The sequence below is a fragment of the Haemaphysalis longicornis genome, unplaced genomic scaffold, assembly GCF_048455015.1.
Source record: "Haemaphysalis longicornis isolate Haplotype H1 unplaced genomic scaffold, Haemaphysalis longicornis Haplotype H1 scaffold_1, whole genome shotgun sequence".
In the NCBI taxonomy this organism is placed as follows: Eukaryota; Metazoa; Arthropoda; class Arachnida; order Ixodida; family Ixodidae; genus Haemaphysalis; species Haemaphysalis longicornis.
The window spans coordinates 31,125,391-31,147,180 of NW_027526203.1; the positions used below are offsets into that span (position 1 = coordinate 31,125,391).

Genomic DNA, 21,790 nt, shown 5'->3' on the forward strand with positions numbered 1-21,790 from the left:
CGGTACGATGCAATTCCGAAAGTGTATGCTGCACATACTGCGCCGAAGAGCACGCCGCTGCAGACTGCACTTTGGCTGACAAGGAAAGGGTTGTTTGCAGGGAGTGTCGCGCAGCGGGCCGTCGTTCAGATCACGTCTTCAATGCGCCTTGCTGCTACACTGTAGAATCAAGGGTCTCACGCATGCGTCAAAAAACCATTTATGAATGCACCCAGGCACCTTGCTCTTCCTCCGTTGTCTCTGCATAAAATAACGTTTTGTTTCCCGCTCACTGTCACAAGAATATATCAAATGACTTTCTTAAAATTTATTCAGGCAAATTTGGATCACACCCATGCAGCTACTTCTCACCTTGTTGATTTCATCGAAGCGGAGCATATTGATGTGGCTATTGTGTCTGACCCTTACGCTCGTGGATTAACAGTGCCCGGAGTGCCGCCCAATTGGCTCTGTTTCCTCAACTCAGCCACCCCACGTTGTATGGTTCTCATACCTAAGCGCAGATTCGACGTATTCCCCTTAGCAATGTCTCCATACATCGTGGCTCTCCGACTTCAGCACCAGGAGTTCACCTTGCTCCTAATAGCCGTTTACGCGGCTCCATCGGTACCTCTTGACTTTACGTTGTCCGGTATTGAAGACGTTCTTCAGCGCCACCGAGTACCGAACTTGCTGCTGGCGGGCGATTTTAATGCGAGGAATCCTCTTTTGGGTGGCACCGTTCTAAACTCTCGTGGCATTCAACTTGCTCATTTCATTCATGGGGCGCAACTCCGAATATTAAACGACCCCATGTCCATAGCCACATTTCACAATGCATATTCAGAGTCTTGGATTGATCTCACCCTCGTTTCCGGAACAATCTGGGATGGCAACCCCTTGTGGGAAGTTCGAGACACACCAACTCTATCTGATCATAAATATGTGGTATTTGGTCCCAGAATGGCGCAGAAAAAACGCTTAAGCAAGGCCGCATTACAACATCTGGTTGAAGAATTAGCAAGTGATGACTGGATTGAAGGTTTCACTCATCAAGATATTGCTACACCAAGCTCCCTCAACTCGTCATTGGACAGATTTTACTCTAAGCTGGACTGTCTCAAAAGAAAGTTTGAGCGGCTTCCGAAGCAGCACAAGGGAAACATGTTGTGGAGTGACGCCATTGCGAGAGAGAGATCAGCCGTGCGAGTGTTGCGCCGCCGGTACCAGCAGTGTCGCGACCCCTTTTTACGAGCGGATTACAAATTCATTTACTATCGGCGACTTGCTGCGTACAGGGAAAATATTCAGCTTGCAAAAGACAAGACTGTGCGACAGGCATGCTCGAGAGCGTCCGGCAAGAACCTTTTTGGACCACCTTTTAATGTGGCGTTTCAGCAGCTTAGAGCGCCCTCTGTTTTACCTTCACTACATGTGACGGACGACACTTCGACAACATCCACAATACAGTCAGCGGATCTGCTTATGTGGACTCACTTTCCTGTTGATGAACGGGATGATACCCTGGCCCACATGGCAATTAGAACCATAGTGGCTTCAACTCCATACCCCGTGCACTCTAAGAAGACGAGGAGTGCTGGGCACTCTGTCTAGGAGTAAAAACTTTTGTCCCATATTTCACTCCCTTTGGCAGCATTGGGCGACTCTTCCGAGGAGTAGCGCGTGGCGGCCAAACGAGAGGCGAAACACTCCTCGTGGGATTTACTTGCTGCTGTCGAAGCGGAGTACTTGAACCCTGTGTGGGAATTGCTATGCCATGTACAAGGCAGCGTTCCGTCACTCCCTTTAGGCGTGAATAAGCTCTATTGGTTTCGGCGTTCCCGGATACTGCAGACGGGTACTACTACTCTCTCTTGTAAAGCATCTCATTACGCCTCAAGAGCGTTCTGCTATTCCCCGCGAGACAGCGTGTTTTCGCTCCGCCTGCTACTAGCCCCCCCCCCCCCCCCCCCCCCTCCATCCCCACGATGGTACTATAGGCAGTTACAAGCAAACAAAACAGGACAAACCATTTTGAAACATGGAAAAGAAGAAAAAACAAGGTCAGACTTTATTTTTCAAAAAAATACAACAATCGGTTCATTCTGCAATTTCACACAAAAAGCAATTTATTTTGAATTAAAATATCACAGCATAAAAACGGTTCTTACTCCACATGCACACACGAGACGTAACGCCTATTGAGGATACATCCAAGAGAAAAATTCACAAATAAAAATGCAGCAAAGGAATTGATAACACTGAAATACAAACATTAAATTAAGTCAATAAAAATGACATTAACACCCACAAATAAAAAGGTACTGGCATTAGCACGAAAACGTCAGTAGAAATACAGCAGTGGGAAAATAGTTAACAGTATTAACATAAAACAAAGTGGCCTTAGTACATCAGTGTGCTTCACATGGACTGGAAAGCCAGCTCTTATTTAGGACACATCAAAAACATTTACAAATAAATTTTGCGAAACAAAAATCTTAGACTAAAACTATTCAGCGTGGATTACTATTAGCGCATTACAAGGTGCAATCAACACAAAGATACAAAGCCACTGACACGGGAACTTTGCAACAGATATATGTTGGTGGGACAATAGGAAACCACCGGAAACATTCCCACTGGGTTTTTTAGGCGGGTGGTTCTCAAATAAGGATGCGCTAATAAGATTTAAAAAAGGCATAACTTGCTATTAAAAACAAACACGTTCTAGCTGAATGCTTCATAATGTTGGTGGCGGCCTTCAGAACAGCACCGACCAGGGCACCGTGCTTGAGCCGAAGTAACGTCTACAGAACCAAGGTGCGCTTCCCCTTTGAAAACAGACAGCAGCAATGGGAACTCATCCACGATGTCCAAGGATGGGAGCAGAAGTGTCTTGAATGCGACGGCCACTCCTGCTGACGCCTCGGGGATCTCGTTCTCTCTCAGGAAAAAAAAAATCTTCGGGCAAGTACCGTCTTCCCGTGGTTCCTGCATAGGAAGAAAGAGGGGGACAGCAAAGATAAGTTCTACAATGAAAAAACATTGACGAGTTTGACGACGTGATAGATTAGTTTTTGCGCCGAGAGAACGCATTGAACCCGTATTGGAATGCAATACTGCTTGGCGCAGTCATGCGAATGTGCGGTGACCTTGGATGCAGCCACGCTCATTGTGCCACTTGGCCAATGTCATGTCAGACAGCGCGCCCTACAGCTGTCTGCCTACGCAATGCGCCCCAAACCCATTAGTGCTTACGTGTCCGCAGCTTCTATTGTTTACCCCGCTATCGTTCCCGGTATAAAAACATTTAACAAAATTTAAGTAAAGAGAACTCTTTTTGTAACGTTATAATCCCTGATTAATTTGCATAGGATTTTGTCCTCAGCCGACTGCAACGTACGGCCCATTATACGTTCACAAGTACAGCGTGTAAAAGTTGCTATGGGGCATATAGCTACTGTTTTCTTCATTCTCGAGTACGCTTCGTTGCATGCACGCTGCAGATCGCAACACCTGATGAGAACCAATAGGCTCGTTATTGAACGATCAGAACGCTCGAACATTAAACCACACGCAGCGACGGCGGCAACCGACGCGAAAAAAGTACCGTAATGGGTACAACAAACACTATGGGCGACAGCGACAAACGAAAAAAAAATGCATTGCTGCCAATGCCATTCGTCGTCGTTGCTGCCGCTCGCTCGTGGGCTGCTTCTGGCCGGTATAAGCCGGCGACGGCGACGGCCCGTCGCCTGCCGCAGTTGCCGCCGTCAGCGGCCTGTGTAAAAAATTTTTGTCTGTGTCGCCCACAATACCTGTTTGCCGTACCCAATGAGTGAGTTTTCTCGCGTCGCTCATCGGCTTAGACCCTGTCAGGACAGCATTTCAGTCTGCTGTACGCGCGGCGGTCACTAAAATTATTGTAATTTTAGTGACTGCCACGCGCTAGACGCGCTCCTATCACTCAGCCTATTGGACGAAATTCTTTGGAGCCGCGCAGGCCACAGCTACTGCACGGCAGCCACTCTAACCCTAGCCGCCGAGCTCAGAGTACAAATTAAAACGCAAAAAACCTATCTGGACAGGATTTCAGTCTGCTGCAGTACGCGCGGCGGTAACTAAAATCATTGTAATTTTAGTGACTGCCACGCGCTAGACGCGCTCCTATCACTCAGCCTATTGTACCAAATTCTTTGGAGCCGCGCAGGTAGCCACAGCTACTGCACGGCAGCCACTCTAACCCTAGCCGCCGAGTTAAGAATACAGGGTAGCGCTGCGACTACTCGCGCGACCGTGCTTCTTACCTGCGAAAACATTCGGCTAGGATACCAACACTTCACGAATCAAAGGGATTGAAACGGTGCAAGACTCGACGCTGTTTGCACACGGGTACAAAAGCCGCCCTTCAAATTTAAGCAACGGTCAAAATGAGTGACGAAAACATTAGGGTTAGCCGCTTCCGCGGACCGAAGCTAGAGAGCAACTCTCCTTCGCTAAATACACAAGATAAGAATACCAGGTTAACTAATGGCTTACCTCCACTTCCAGCCAGCATTTCTTCGTCCGGTAGATAAATCCATGGTCGTCATCCCAAGATCCCAAGCTTAAGGCGCGAAGCCTGCAAAGGCAGCGACTGCACACCGGCTGGTCCGGCGGCTTGCGCGCGCATTGCTACACAGTGCATATAGTTCCGGTATCGGCCTCTGCGCCGCCGCAGCTGTGATGTCCGTCCGAAATAAAAACTAGTTCCACGCATTCACGCACGCACGAACGAACTAATATACGGCTTGCTTACGTGTTCGTGATCTAACGCTGACGCACAGGCATGCAAGCAGTTAGCGAGCACACGTCACACTGCGTTCAAGCAAGTATGACGATAAGGGCAGGTCAAACTTCCCATGTTGAGCAAGCCGTCTCCGAAGCTTCGGATAATTCTCGCGCCGAGAATGCTGGCGCCGAGAAGGCGAAAACGAAAACAGACACCGGCAGCCTGCCGAGGGGCCAAGCCCGGAGCACGAAACACCTGAAACCGCCACCGTCGCAGCGAACGCGGCCGGATGTTTATACCAACGAGTGAGAGCTTTTGAGTCTTGCCTGGGGCGTGTCACGTGTGTGTGCTGTTCGCCGAGGAGAGTCGCCCCACGCCTGCGCACCGCGTGAGACGTTTTCTCCCCGTGCTCTTCTGTCCTGATCCACTGTAACATCAGTTTTCTCAATAATTATACCTTTAATTCTCAAAGCCTAGTTTCTCCTATTCGATGGGAGCACGCGTCGTACTGTGTTCAAGCAAGCATGACGATAAGGGCAGGTCGAACTTCCCATGTTGGATGACGCGTCTGTTTGAAAGTCCACTTCGTGCGTAGCACATGGTTTACAAAGCGCAGCCCTGTGTTCCGCGCTGGCGGGACATCACGGTCTGGCGCGATCAGTCGTCGCTCGCCCGGTTCTTGCGGGTGCACCGCCTGTGTCGGTTTTCACCGTAGACGCGAGATCGCGTGGCGGAAAATCCGCCGTGGTAGTACGCCGTATATTCGTCGGGCTGAGCTACGGAGACGCGGCGTCCACCGCCGCGCCGCCGCCGCTGGGATGCCCTCGGTGTAATCGGCGTAATCGCTGAAATCGGCGCGCAGTATTCTTTCCTCCGTGGTGCGCACCTTTTATGATGCATAGTCTGACAACTTTTTAAATGTCGATAACTAAGCCATTACAGAGGAAAAAACAAAACAAAGAAACGAAACCAAATCGAGACATGCGTTTTTCTAGTTTTGTTAAGCTTGCTCCATTCATGTCACTGAACGCTGCGAGCAATCGTTACATGAATTCATATTCTTGCACGTTTAGAATGTGCGACGGAAGTACTCGGGCGCTTTTTACACAACTGCTTTATATAATATATACGTATGCAAATAATACATCGCTGATGAGTTGGTGTGCGTAAATGGTAGGAGTGCCTCTCCATGCTTACTCCCGCACTTGACAAGAATGAAATTGCAATTTTACTCTTCGTACTGGAGAGAGGAGACGATGTGCAGCTTTACTCTTCACTGGTGCGGGAGCGGAACTGGGGCTGCACTCCGCCGCGCACGAGAAGAGTACGCTGTCAGTTTTGCTCTTCCTCCTCATGGGAGCGAACATTACATCCAACTCCCCGCAGCTTTCGAGGGGAGCGCGCCAACGCTTGCAGGAGTACAATGACTGTTGGACTCTTCAACTACTCCCCCGATTTCTTAGAGTGTGGAAGAACAAGATGATGCATTCACGCTAGAAGAACTGCAATTGGCCTCTCGAAATTTAAATGCTAATGCAGCGCCAGGTCTCGACGGTCTCACAACTCCCATGGTTCGTCTTTTCGTTCATCATATTCCTAATTTTTTGATGTGTCTTTTCAACTCTTGTCTCGCGAATGGTCACTTTCCCCCCCACTGGAAACAAGCACGTGTCACCTTTCTGTTAAAACCAGGACGCTCACCCACTGCACCTTCTTCGTACCGGACAATATGCATGACATCTATGATTGGAAAGCTTTTGGAAAGAATGTTAAATGGCCGCTTATATTATTTCCTTCAACGATCTCGCTTACTTCACCCACAGCAATATGGTTTCACTACCGGTCAAAGCACGACGTCTGCCTTATTTGCTTTACGCAATCGACTGCAGCAGCATAAAGACAGTGGGGGACTTTCACTCGTAATCTCACTAGACTTTACAGGCGCATTTGATAGCATCTGGCATCCCCGATTATTATATTTTTTCCGATCTCATCATTGCCCCCGCAACATCTACCAGCTCCTGGAATCGTTTCTAAAGGGTCGCACCGTCTGCTTTGACACATTTTCAGGAAGCACTACCCATGCCACTTCAAAAGGCTCTCCTCAGGGCTCTCCTATCACCCCACTTTTGTGGAACGCATATGTGTATGATATGCTTTGCCTGCCCATGCCTCAAGATGCATACATGCAAGCGTATGCGGATGACACCGTGATCATTATTCATGGTCGTACGCGTCGACAATTGGAGGCGACTGCTGACGTAGCCCTCTCTAGGACAACTGCTTGGGCTGGAGTCGCAAAATTAAAGTTGAACCCCGCTAAATGCTCCTGCCTCCTTGTCTCCAAGGGTGACCGCGGGGCTATTAGGAAACCAACCATCAAGCTCAACGCCGCAGTTATCAAGCAGGTGACGGAAATGAAACTCCTCGGAGTGATTTTCGACAGTCACCTCACATTCGTGGCGCACACAAACCACTTGAAATTCATAGTTGAAAAGATGGCAGTTTCGCTCACAAGATTTGCCCGCATGCATACCATAGTCAGTCGATATCATCTCCGTCAGTTACATCACCTTGTGGTCCTTCCAGCAGTCTCATACGCAGCGCCTGCATGGCGGCACATCAACCAACACCATCTACTGAAAGCCCGGGTACACTCGCTGCTAAGATCTTCATTATTCGCCGTCACCGGGGCGTATACTACCACACGGACCGCCGCCCTCGAAGTCCTTGCCGATGCGCTTCCGCTTCACATCCACCTAGACATCACAGTGCGCATGTTTCTCTTGTTTCATCACCAGCAACCAGTGACCTTCAACACGGCATCATTCGATCCTTCTGATGTGGACCTGCCCATCAAGGTCGACACACACCCTGCGCGACGACTTCGTGTCCGTTACGACCGTCTCACCAGAACGGAAGCAAACCGCAGGCTGCACTTCTCCACTCTGCATGCCTTCACAGACGGATCACACACGTCGACTGCATCAGGAGCAGCCTTTGTTATTTTGAATGGGGCAGACCATGTGTATGCGGTGAGGAGGTTCCGTCTGGCGTGTCCAACCACCTCGTTTGATGCCGAGGTGATTACCATGCAGCAACTCGTACTGTTTCTCTTGGACGACAGACCTTCCCGCCCCGTCAGTATCTATTCAGACAGTATTTCGCTTTTATTTGCTCTCAATAACCCATTTAATCAGTCCGCTACCATTCATCGCCTAAAAGAGAATATTTCCCTGCTCTCAAATTTACTGCCTGTATCTATATACCACGTGCCAGCTCACTCTGGTGTGTGGGGGAATGAGCTTGCGGATACTGTCGCCCGCAGTGCTGCCACAAGAGGAGAGGAGGTTCGGGGAAGGTGGTCGAGAACCAGAGTGCGTTCTTTGCTGATGAAGGTCGGTCGCTTGGTATGGCAGGAGACGTGGAGTACTAACAACTGCGACACTAAATTATATCGATGGACCCCCAGTGTATTGGACCTTCCTTCCTATTTCCCGCCTTCCAAGAAGCTAGCTCACCTGATAACTGGACACGGTTGATTTCCTCATTACTTTCACCATCTACAACTCACGCCAAACTGTCAGTGCTTCAGCGGTGCGCCTGCCACTTCGGTTGGGCACTATTTAACAGAATGCCCGAAAACGGCCAGCTATATTCAGAGACTTCGTCGGCCGTTACAGCCGCCACAGCTTCGTCACCTTTTGGACAGTTCAACAGCCGTGAAGATTCTCATGGACCTCACCGATTTTATTTCCCGATCTATGCCCGAGGTGTGACGCTTACGTGTGTTCAGTGAATTTTTTTCTCGGTGTTTCTTTTATACCTTCACCCCCGCTTGCCGCCTTATTAGTTGAACTAATACCTAGATACGTGCCACCCATGAACTGCACCTCCGCGATATTGTGTGCCCAAGGTCCTTGTGCTACAGCGTGTGACCTGGTGTCTGTGAGAGTTGATAATGCCGCCTCATCTCTGACTCAGGCTTTCTTTGAGGGTGCTGCACACACGTGAGAGTGGAACTGCTGCGTTGTGTGATCTTTTGTGCCGAACTGACTTGAGAACGTTCTTCCCTATGCTTCGTTTGATGTTTCTTCGCGCTTAGTTATCCTTTTAAACTTTGCTTGGACGTCCTGCTGTTACGTACGTCGGGGAGTTTTTTTTTAATCATCAAATTGGCTTTTTCTTAAAAATGTTTGTTTTGCTTTTCGCCCTATTTTTTTATTTTATATTGGCTTTAAACCTGCCATAGCCTAGCTGGAGCAGGTCTCGTTCCCCACATTTTTTTTTCTTTTTCTTCTGACGGGGAAGGGGGGAACATGGAATTGGAATTGGATACCACTCACACTCACTCAAAAAAATATATTTATCCTAACGCACTCACTCGCACTCGCACTCGCCTCTCCACCCTCACCACGCGCACTCACTCGCACTCACGCTCACCACTCCGCCCTTACTACTCACACTCACTCGCACTCACTCTCACCCCTCCACCCTCACCACTCGCTCTCACTCCCGCTCACACTCTCCACTAGTCCCCAGCACTGGCACTCACTCGCACTCACGCTCGCCACTCGGGCCTCACTACTCGCACTCACTTCCATTCACGCTCACCACTCGTCGTCACCATTCGAACTTATTCGCACTCACGCTCGCCACTCCTCCCTCACCACTCGCACTCACTCCCGCCCACGCTCGCCACTCGTCCTCAGCACTCGCACTCACTCGCGCTCACGCTCACCACTCATCCCCACCACTCACACTCACTCGCGCTTACGCTCACCGCTCATCGTCACCACTCGTACTCATCCGCGCTCATGCTCACCACTCGCATTCGCCGCTTACACTCCCTCGCACTCGCACTCACCACTTGCAATGGCCACTCACACTCACTCGCAATCACCACTCGCTTCCTCCACTCACGCGCACTCTCCACTCCCATTACGCACTCACGCTCACTCGCAACCACCGCTAATTCACATTCCAACTGACTGTTTTTTTTTACAGCATGGGAGTTTAAACTTCGCCTTTGTTTTAAACCACACGAATCATTCCATTTTGCGGAGACCTACAATGCGGCCCTATTGACACCGACACCAGTATGTTATGTCAATCGAGAACAATTGGGTGTTTTAAGAGATAAGCTTCACATTGGCTATGAGGCATGTTCCAAAACAATCATTAACTCCTACCAACTTGCTCCAACTGGCAAAAAAGTCTGTATTACGAGAATTAAAGCGCGAAGCTTTCTCCCGTGCGACATGAGTCAAAGTCACAGTTTAAAATCGAAACTCATTCAACAGTGTTAGGATGGCGCAATTGGATAGACGTCTGGTTCATATCGCGGGAAACCCAGGTTCAATCCTCACCAAGGGAAAGGTTTTTCTTGAGGCGCTTGATGTGCCTTCGCTTAACATCATTATCGTTTTCTGAAACCCACTGTGTAAGGTTGGCTTTCCTACAGGGCTTTTGTTCAGGCTCCCACGCCATCAGCGAGGAATAAAAGCTTCACACAAAAATGGCGAAGCTTCACATAAAAATGGCGAACAAAGCTGGACGATTTCTTTCTCTGTAGGCACTCTTTCGATGTAAGCACCACGACGCATTGCATTCGGTTTGAAATTGTTTACTTGCATGTTGCATAGTCGCTTTTCACTGTGGTAGTAGTAGTCATTGTCATATTCATCTATACCATTGTTTATGCATGACTGGCAGGTCCGTGTCGTTTTGTCCGCGGGTGAAATCGACTTCGCGAACTGGGCGTCTGTAGCGCGAGCTGCCTTGTGCTCCCCCCTTGAGGCGCAGGCATAAGTAAGCTGTTGGTTTTTTTTTTGCGAGCTTAATAATGCCATTTTTAGAGGTAATAACCTGGGGTTGCAGATAAGCAGCTGTAATAGTCCTGCTGCGTGGATTCGCCATTTAAGAACAACTTGGCGCTCCACGTTACACTTAATAACTCGCATCTCTGGAAAATATGGCGGATCACATCAGAATGCATGTCTCATGCTTGCTCGTGCCGTTGCGCACGGACGACTGACGTACGGGTTCCCCGTTTATGAATTGCGTCCCCGCCATTTAAACGAGCTGAACATCCTCAACAGACATCTAATCCGTACCATCTCGGGGCTTCCACTCCATACCAAAACAGACGTACTGTCGGAAGCAGTTTCGCTTCCCCCCATCGCTAACCTGGTAGAGGAGACGACACTCCGCTTTCAGAAGCACCTTGAACACGTGCCTCAAGGACAATCTATTTTGAAGTGGGACACATTAAACAGTACTTTTAATGCTGACACTTTTCCACCTGCTATTCCACCCTGGGAGCGACCCGCCCTGGGCCACCTCAGGCGCCGACCCGCCGCGGTGGCTCAGTGGCTAAGGCGTTGCGCTGCTGAGCACGAGGTCGCGGGTTCGATTCCCGGCCGCCGGGAATCGAACCCGCGACCTCGAAAAGCAAAAACGCCCGTGTGTACGAGATTTCGGCGCACGATAAAGATCCCCAGGTGGTCAAAATTAATCCGGAGCCCTCCACTACGGCGCGCCTCATCGCCTGCGTTGCGTCGGCGCGTTAAACCCCACAATCAATCAAATCAATCACCTCAGGCGCCGACCCATTTCTCGCCGTAACCGCGCCGTACGGGAACAATATGTCCGCACTCTCGCCAACGACAAAGCTCCCGATGAAATAGACATTTTTACCGACGCATCCATCAACGGAACAACAGCAGCGGTGGCCTGGACCTGCCCTGACATCCCCCAGCTTAATGGCTCTCGCAATATAACAAACACATACGGTCTCACTGATGAAGCCGAACTTTTCGGAATCCTCGGCGCCATTCAGGCCATACAAAGTGCGACCTCATTTATCACCACCAACAAGTTCCGTGTCATCACTGACTCCCATGTCGCTCTACGGGAACTGAGCAGGTCCTTCTCGCCCAATTCTATGTACGGCCACCAACATTCTTTACAAAATTCGTGACCTCACTCACGAAGGGTTCAAGATACGCCTGGTCTGGACTCCTGCTCACACATATGGAGCGGACGGAAATCATTCGGCGCATAATGCTGCCCGGGAGTGTTTACGCAATCCTCCCATGGTTCCCGTGTCCATCCAAGGAAGACCTGAGCCCCAACAGGCATGCGAAATGGACTGGCAGCAAAAATACCGTCGAATTAAGAACCTCAGCCGGCAACAGCTTGCCGACGCCTCACCACCTGGTTTTCTTGCTCCTCTGCAGTCCCTGCCAAGAACAGGAGAAATTTTCGCTAATAAAGTCTACGCTGACTCGGCCTACACTCCGGACGTCATCTCCAAATGGACAACGCATAGGCACCTTGCTAGTCCTCGGTGCCCCTACTGTGGCAGCAACAATACACCGAATCTTTTCCACCTCATCTGGGCTTGTTCAGCTTACTCGACTGACCGCGACCAGTTCCTTACGACGCACGTACGCCCGACGACTTCTAAAGAACATGTCCAACACGTCAGAAACAACCCCCAAATTTTACAGAAGATTACAGAATTCGGTCTCAAAACAGGTCTCTATAAAGTAGTATGATGGCGGATCGTTCACCCTGTCTCTAGATGTACCCCCAAACACACCCCTTGTGGCTCCTGAACGGCTCCTTTTGGATACCCCAATCATGGTCGTAGTAGAGTGCCCTCGTCACAACTTCACCTGTGCATATCGTGCTAAGTGAACGAACGCTCACAGTGCAGTGCAGACTTTATATGAACAATCTTCCCCTCCCCTTTTCCCCGTGCCCCACACCAGGGCCTATTGGCCTCCTCCTGTAATAAAGTCATCCATTCCATTCCATTTTTTGGGAGCGCCACGCGCCAGCCAGGGCGACGCCGGGCGCTCCTCGTGAGACGCTTGCTCGCGCGCTCGCTAAACAGCCGGAGTAACTATCACGAAGTTTTTTAAAGACGATAGTCTTTCTTGGGCTACTTAAACCCAGAAATTTTGGTCTGTCTGTATGTCTGTCTGTCCGTCTGTCTGTCTGTGACTTGATTCAGCCACCAGGCCAAAGTAAAACAATGCCTGCGCAATAGTCTTATATAGTCACAGCTAAATGTGCCCGTCTAAGTCCGGTGTAATGTTCATACTTGTCAATATTGTTGAAGAACAGCAAAACATTACGCATATATAAGACAAGAAATTAATACAGAAGTGATATTTGCAGCGTTCCTTTATAAAAAATCGTACATGTTTGATTTTGGCGAGATTAAATACGTCATCAACTTAAGAAAAAAATATCACTCCGCCGTCGCCTGCTGTCGCCCGCGCCATATAGCTTCTGGCGGCATTTGAAGAAATAAAGTGGCAAGAGTTACGAAAGGTTCCACTAGATAGATTCCACGTTCTGCTTGGAACGCATGTGAACTAGGGAAACGCGGTTCTATAAACGTTGAAGTAGGGCGCCTCGATTCACACGCGTCTTCGCCGTACGGCAGCGTTGGCATCGAGACACCCGGTTTGGAGCAGTGGAACGCGGAAAATTTAAAATGATTTAAGCAAACCTTTGGCGTCTTTACCTTGGGAGGAGCGCGACGCAAGAGTAACAACATGAGAGGTGAGCGGGAAAGCGAAGGGAGGCATTTGCTTGGCAAAAGTCGATAAAGACTGTCGTCTTTTGACGACATTTGCAACGAAGGAAGCAAATACGCGGCCAATTTTTTGATGACGCCGCACACCGCACACATTACGGCCAGCAACAACAGCCTCACTGTTGAAAGCACACGCTGAAAAAGGAGTAACACGTAACCTCCCAAAACTGCAATGCAGCTGCGAAGCGCAGCAGCTAAAAAATATTTCTCTATGGCGAAAGTCTTTCAGCTTTAACGGCAGACTCCGGGCAGTGGCGTCTACTACTTTGCTAGGCCAATTATTGCGCCACAATACATAAAAATGAATTTAACCTCCATTTTGTAGAGAGCGCTTTAGGTTACATGGTGAAAAAAATTAAGACACACGAAGTGGACAGTGTGAGCGCTACTGTAATTTGATTTATTACAAGTACATTATTAGGGGCGAAGCTCCTTAAGTCATGGGTCTGTCCATCCCTTGTGTCTCGTGGTACGTGACCACCGCAGGCTTTCGGAGATGTCGCAAAGTGGGCCGCGTTGCACGCGCAAGAACCGGCTACAACCGGCAGCGCAAACTCGGCACCGGGACCGCGAGCTTGTCTGTGTTCGCCAACGGAGGCGCGAGCGCACGTGCACTGCGAGGGGGAGATCACGCAAGAGATCACGCCACGAACGCAGGCAGTCGTTCTCGGAGATCGAACGAGACGCAAGGACCTTTGCTCGTTTCCTCTCGTCTTGTTCGGGCACAAGTTCGCCCTAAATAAAAGTTCTTTCTTTACCGTTGTGTCCCATCCTACGTGACAAATTGTGGTGGAGGTGCGGGGTAGTCCTCGATGGCGCGGGGTCTTTCACCAGGTCTGGGCATGGGAGCATTGACTCCGAAAATAAAAGTTGATTTGTACAATGTACGCACACAGTCTTACGTCTTTCTTAATGATGTAATGGGCGAACTTTCACGGGAGAGTTACGGTTACCGATGATCTCCACCTCTCGAGCTTCGCCCCACTTATCATCATTCATTCCGTGGATATGGCGTGATTTTTTTCCTTGGAGACCAAACAAGTCGGAAGTGTTACAAGATACAACTTGAAGGGGGGGCGGGGGGTAGGGGGGAGGGGAAATGTGGGAAAACTTTTCGCTATAACTCACACGTGACAGGCGGCAAAGCATCAAAAGCTTGTGAAGGGCACTTTTCCTTTGTTCAATTTTTAAGTAGCCGTGTATACTCTGCATGACGCTTTTGATTTATTATATGGTTTAACCCAACGAAACTACGCCGGTTATAAGGCGCGCCGTAGCGGAGGGCTCCGAATTCATTTTTACCACTTGGGTGTCTTTAACGTGCGCCTAAATCTCGAAAAAACAGGCGTTCTTGCTTTTCGCCTTCACCAGAAAAGCGGCCGTCGGGTCCGGGAACCGAACTCGCGTACCTGGCGCCTTTTCTTCCCATGTGTCGACTCTCTGTAAGCTGCGTTTAATTAGGTCTATTTCAGGTGCGGAATAACTGAGCATGAGTTCACGTATGCGCTCTGCTCGCTTCATATGTGATAGATTTCCGAAGTTTCGCGTGTGGTTGATCTGTTATTTTTCCAAAACAAGAATTTTCAAAGATTGGGCTGCACTCTAAAAAATCCAGTGCAGCCACAGATTGCCTGAAGGGCTGTTTGCTGGCATGTGGAGCGGTGTTCTTGAAGCTTCTTATTGAGGCATCTCGCTGTCGTGCACTGCATTAAGTGCGAACTGCGAATAGATGAAGCAAGAGCGTAATTAACAAAGTAAGAGCCAACAAGGAAACATAAAGGCCTTTAAGCTTGCCCGAACGCTCTGTTATACGGTTCCTGCTTTCGGAATTACAAAACAGATTTCACGCTGCTGACGTTCCCGGCATTTTATGACTGCACCACAATAAAAAAAAATTAGTGCCTTTACACTCTGTGAAGAAGGATGAGCTGCGGAGCTGGACGCAGTATACGAACTTCAGAGGGAGACAGGGAACTAAACGAAGGGTGAAGTCGGCGAGTCATTATGACAAATACTATGTGATGTGATGCTAAGGCGAGCTTACTTCGTTTGCATGCGAAAGGTACGCACATCGGCGCATATGAGTCAATGCAACATTCACGCAACATAACGAAACGTAAATGTTTTGGTGAAGTTTGCAATAAAACAGCAGCGGTGAAGTTTTCAGGTGTGTCAAACACGCGGACAGCAGCAAATCACATTCCTCAAGGCACGCACCGTAACTGCCGTAGAAGGATGTGTGACGCCAAGTCCGCGTGGAAGCGAGTATCATAACACAGTGCCGCCGTATCAAGTAATGGCAAACACTGATGCGTTTAATACGCCAAGGTCTCGAAAATCAGCTACTGCTTCACCCGCCGCGGTAGCTCAGTGGCTAAGACGTTGTGCTGCTGAGCAGGAGGTCGCGGGTTCGATTCCCGGCAACGGCGGCCGCTTTTATGATGGAGGCGAATAGCAAAAACGCCCATGTGTACGAGATTTCGGCGCACGTTAAAGATTCCAAGGTGGTCAAAATTAATCTGGAGCCCTCCACTACGGCGCGCCTCGTCGCCTGCGTTGCGTCGGCGACGAGGCGCCGAACCCCACAATCAATCAAGCTACTGCTTCCACAACACTGAACTCGCCCATCCGAACCATTTCGCCATCCTGATACGCGAATCCGTGAAAATCTGCGATACCTTTCCAAACGAATCCGGCTAATTGGCAGCTGCATGCGGCAAGCCGGCCAATTATGTACACCAAGTACTACGGCACTAGACCATGGTGCTTCCTAATGCCTCCATCGCAGCGCTCAGCGGTAGTGAAGTGCAATCGCTTTGTTGCGACGACGTTACCGACACTAATTCCAACACAAAACGCTGCGAGCCAGGAGCATCATTCGGCGAGAGTGCGCGCAACAGCCCCTCATTGAGTCATGACAGTAAGAGTATCAGTGCATTATGGCGTCAGACGTCCATCCAAATCGTATTCCTAAATCAGCAGGTCACTGGAGAGTTGATTCCACGGTGCCTTAATTATGAAGGGGAGTAGCCACATATTCCCGAAGCTAAAGGCAGTCGTTCCATTAACTAGTGGCTCTGCGTACGAGTGGTTATCGCCAGCAGCAATTACCCCACAGCAAACGGCTCCTGCGACGAATGCCAACAGCGAGTGATGCTCACCGCGGTACGCCCCATACATCGCGCAAGATGCGCGGGTTCACTCGCCACTCATGAGTGTTGAGCGGGGCTCGCCGCGAGTGGAACTCGCACTCGCGAGTGGTGAGTGGGGTTCACCGCGAGTGGCTTTCGCACTCGCGAATTCTGAGCGGGGCTCGCCGCGAGTGGAACTCACACTCCCGAGCTGCGAGTGGGGCTCACAGCGTGTGCAACTCGCACTCGCGAGTGGTGAGTGGGGCTCAACGCGAGTGGAACTCACACTCGCGAGGGGTGAGTGGGGTTCACCGCGAGTGGCTTTCGCACTCGCGAGTGCTGAACGGGGCTCGCCGCGAGTGGAACTCGCAGTCACGATTGGCAAGTCCCACTCGCCGCGAGTGCCGCTTGCACTCGCGAGTGCTGAGCGCGGCTCGCCGCGAGTGGAACTCGCACTCGCGAGTGGTGAGTGGGGTTCACCGCGAGTGGCTTTCGCACTCGCGAATTCTGAGCGGGGCTCGCCGCGAGTGGAACTCACACTCCCGAGCTGCGAGTGGGGCTCACAGCGTGTGCAACTCGCACTCGCGAGTGGTGAGTGGGGCTCAACGCGAGTGGAACTCACACTCGCGAGTGGTGAGTGGGGTTCACCGCGAGTGGCTTTCGCACTCGCGAGTGCTGAACGGGGCTCGCCGCGAGTGGAACTCGCAGTCACGATTGGCAAGTCCCACTCGCCGCGAGTGCCGCTTGCACTCGCGAGTGCTGAGCGCGGCTCGCCGCGAGTGGAACTCGCACTCGCGAGTGGTAAACAGGGCTCACCACGAGAGGCGCTCGCACTCACTCGCACTCGCACTCACCAGGCCAAAACGACGGTGAGGCTCACTCACCACTCACGAGAGTGCACTCATGAGTGAGTTTGCCGACCTATGGCAGCACAACACCTTAGCCACTCAGCCACCGCAGCGGGTACGCGCTAAGACTGAACGAACGGGGCCAAGCATGCATTGTGAAGCAAAACGTGCGCTTTAAAGGTACACTGCCACACTTGTTTCAACTTTTTCGAAATATTAGATGCTTGCAGAACATAGCCAAACAACACATCCACTACGTAGGTATGGTGGTCACCAACCTGAGCCAAAAATTACTGCTCTATGCTCGGCAGAAGATTTAAAAACTTGCTCAAAAGATTTTTCTCTCTTCCCAGGTCTTGGCGTTCTTCGACGGCTAGAATTAGTCACTATGGCCATGTAGCGACTGTTGGTCGGTTTTCTTTCAGTAGCAGCAATGAACGCTTTTAGATAACAACTTTAAAAAACAAAGTCACAAAAGCAAAGCAGAAACGGAAGGCGTATCTGGTGCGACGAGCAAATCACGCAGTGCCGCTCCGTGCTGGCGATAACTATAGCTTTCGCAGGGCTTGCAGACGCGAAGAAAAAGTGAAAGCGTTTATCGTAAGTGTTGCGGAGTCCCTCTAAAACTAACTTCACAGTCTTTCAATGACGGGTACTGCAAGGAAACTTTTTACACAGACAGTGAGGACATTAGGCAAGTTAATTTCTGACCAAACTCCGGCCTTCACGCGTGCCCGTTCAGCGTTTATTCGACGGCGAAGATGCCTCAATTGCTAAGCAATTTCTAATCGAAGAATGCGTTTTCTCTCCTTATTTCCCTTCCAGCGATTCTAAAATGGCAACATGAGGGGTGACAATAAACGGGATATAGATAATCCTGGAGCTAACGACGCAGCGATGCGGCGTCGCGGCAACCTATAAGAGTGCATGGATTTGTCACATCAATTGGAATCCGTCGTGTTTTGCATCCCTCCCACGTGCTTTGATCATCCGTACAGCCGAGCAAAGTCTTTCGCTAGAGTGTCTGCAATTAGGTGATAAGACGTTTTGCTGAAGATCATAAAATAACTTTTTCAAGTGAGGGTTTGCTATCCAGCAGCGTATAATCTAACCGAACGCTAACAACGCGCTATATACAGTGTGACCAAAATTAAGTTGACAGGTTTTTTTTTTTAATTAGGCGCTTATCTTAACGGGAAGACAGCCTCTGCAGTGAGGTTGTGAGGTCGTGAGGTCGTGGGTCCGGATCCCACCCGGCAGGCATTTTTTTCACCACTTTCTGACTCAAAAAATTCTTCATCTGTTTCTATCACTTACCGCATTCCCCCCTTTGCTTTCCAAGGTTTTCTTGAATGCCAACCCTTATTCTGTCTTAATTCACCGAGCCCCTCATTTCCCATTTCTGACCCGAAAGGCTGTAGACGTTCGCGTCACGCCCCGGGGGTTGAAAAAGAAGGTCCCCTTCTCCCCGTGTAGTCTGAGTGGCGCTGGCTACCACCCTCAAGCGTCAGATACAGTTGTAGTAAATATAAATACCCCAGAAAGTGAAGCAGAACACAGTCGCCCAGATAGCCGAATTGGTAAGGCATTCGAGATCTAATCGAAAGGCGTGGGTTCGGTCCCCACTCTGGGCGCGTGTTTTTCTTTCTTTCTTTCTTTCTCACGTAATTAATAAAAAAATGTAACGTCAATAACGGTAAAAAAAAGTATAACCACTCCACTTTGCCTTCTTCGGCGTTGTAGACTGCCGGCATTTCTTTCTGTATTTCCTAACGAGCCCCTCATTTCCAAACCCTATTATCGTGCGAAAGCTTAGCGAGGGCCTCGGTTCTGGCAGCCTTGATGCCAAGGTAGCATAAGAGGGTTTCCCGCCACACTGTAAAAACAATCCGTAATTTTACGGACAAATTACGGACCAGATGGCCGTAATAAAACAGAGCCGTGTTCCGTTTGATGCCGAACAAAGAAAACATCCGTAATTTAACGGAAGTGCGCTCCGTCCCTCAGTATACGGATGCTCTCTCCGTTACACGTCAAACGGAATGTTTTTCTGCTTTGCAAAATACGGGCGTTTCCTCTGTATGATGCGGAACAGAAACAGGTCAGTTTATTAATAACTGCAAGAAATGTATTGTCGTGTCGATCGTCGGGAATCGATCGAGAAGCGAAAACTTCGCCTCGACAACATTCGTGCCGTAATGAATGCGGCTCTGTTTCGTTAGTTTCTAAAGTGTAATAAACTTAGTGAGGACCATGAGGCCCACACCGCTCAGCACGAGCGCTGTATCGTATACGACACTCCGGCGACGTCGCTGCCCCGGACCTGAAAAGTGCACATGCGTGTGTGACCGGCACACTTGTAGAAAATATAAGGTCATTTGGGAGCTGAAGCAGAGTTACGGAAGGTAATTTAGTTCTTAAGGAATCAATATCGTCCGAAGTATTTAGCCTAAAGCTTAAAACCAAAGCACAGCAAGCACTATTCATGCAGTGCGAAATCGCAGTCGCAGCCAGTCACACACATTTTTGCGAGCGCTTTCTCAAAACAGCGGAGTTGATGGCGATCAGCTATTGTGGGGGCTTCGCGGAACCTTACTGCGGAAGCGCTATTTAAGAAATCGCACTTCATCAGCCAGAAAATCTGTAAGGCAGCTGTAAGACAGGGTGGGCATCCATGTATGCAGATTGTTCGGCGCAATGGTAGCGTTCGGTGGTGCAGTCCAATAAAATTCCCCCGCATTTCCCCGAGGGGGAGAATGTGAAAGTGCGAATGCACGGTTGTCGGCCCGCTTGCGGCGCTTGCGCTCGGCCCCCGCAGCCCACCGCCCCGCCTCCTTTTCTTCCATCTCTTCCATCGGTTTTGTAGTATCACGTGTACACCACGCAGTTATGAAGCCGCTATAACGCCGCTGAGTCGCCAACGCACGCCGCTGACGACGTAGTTTGAATGCTTTAAAGATATAAGGCGCGTTACTAACAATGATATCAGCGTCGCGTCCGTGGCTTCGTCGGCAGAGCGTCGCGCTGCGGCCGCAAAGTCCTCAGATCGAAGCCTGCTTGTAAATGGCACGGTATAACCCCCCCCCCCCCATTCTATTTTTTTCCTGTTGCATATCTTAGTCATAGTCATTTTCATAGTTTTGTTCGCACAGAGCGTTTGTCAACCCGGTCCGGTGGTGTGCATGGCTAGACAGAAAGGTGGATGTGTTTCTGAGTCACGTTCTCTTTTGCAGTATTGCTGTACCCGTTGACAACTGCATACAGATTTCTGGTGAATGGCGCCGTAGAGTCCCCACACCTCTTTTTTTCTGTCGTATCTCTTGAAAGTAATTTCTGTGTACAATCTCTTTTATTTATTTATTTATTTACTTATTCACAGAATACTGCAGGCCCATTTAAGGGCCTCAGCAGGAGGGGCAAGAATATAATACTGCACACAGCTGTAAATCAGCAAGAACAAAAAAAAGATACATCAGATGCAAAAGATACAAAAAGATACATCATGGGTCATGGTTCAATACGATCAAGTGTTGGATCAATATGATCATGGATCAATACGATTTTGAGAGTGTTGCTGTGCTTACTGCCCACCGTGTTAGCCTTGCTTCAAAATTTCGGTGCTTTTGACATCTTTTTGTTTCTCAGTCAATATTGTGTGTGTGTTAGGTTTTGATTCATGCCCTCTCCCTCTGCTTCTTCAATCTGTTACCTATATCCCCCCTACATACACACCAGCAGGCATTTTTATGTCTGCCCAAGGGTTGAACTGGTACTCGGACTATTTGGTCGACTGTGTTCAGCCAACCATTCAATAACCCTAAATTGGACTGGGCGATCTAAACACACAGCTCTTCAACCCTGTTGCAAAGTGAACTGACAGCATTATTAGGTGACATTTAAATATGACACGTCTTCGATAAACTGCACCATAGCATCTTCGATAAACTGCACCAGTCACACCGGGGCGCACCGGTGCGCCTCTTCATCCTTGATCAACTGCGCCGGTGTGCACCATCTGTCCTCCATAAACCGGGCCACACCGTCGCGGGGCAGTTTTTGGCTGCCCCGCCACACACTGAGGGAGTCGACGGGGCTCCGGGGTGCAATCACAAGATACATTGCGAACAACGCTGGAGAAGCGGCTTCCTCCACCGTCTGCTGCAGCGACGGTGGTGATGCCGCATCGGTGCACTTGTGTGAAGGTGGACAGAGCTGTATGTTGTTGCTGACAAGGATGACTTACGAAATCATTGGGCAATGATGGAGTAAAAGTAAAAAGTTTATTGGCATAGCTTGCGACGGGCTCCGCACGGAGGCAACAACGGCCAGAGATTGTAAATGAAGACATGAACTTCGTGTACTTCAAAGAAGGCTGCATGAATTGCCAGCCAGTTGGAGATTTGCATCCGCTTCGTTCGATTGAATTTTCATGAACAGTCACTGCGGT

The 21,790-nt window shown here is 49.7% G+C and overlaps 1 long non-coding RNA gene across 1 annotated transcript; it reads right to left on the reverse strand.

Moving 5' to 3' along the window:
- Nucleotides 1-2,502: 2,502 nt before the first annotated feature.
- Nucleotides 2,503-6,189, reverse strand: LOC144163457 (uncharacterized). The gene is made up of 2 exons (XR_013320945.1): nt 4,519-6,189; nt 2,503-2,970 (listed from the first exon to the last, which is right to left on the reverse strand). It is a non-coding gene; the product is annotated as an uncharacterized LOC144163457 (long non-coding RNA).
- Nucleotides 6,190-21,790: the final 15,601 nt, after the last annotated feature.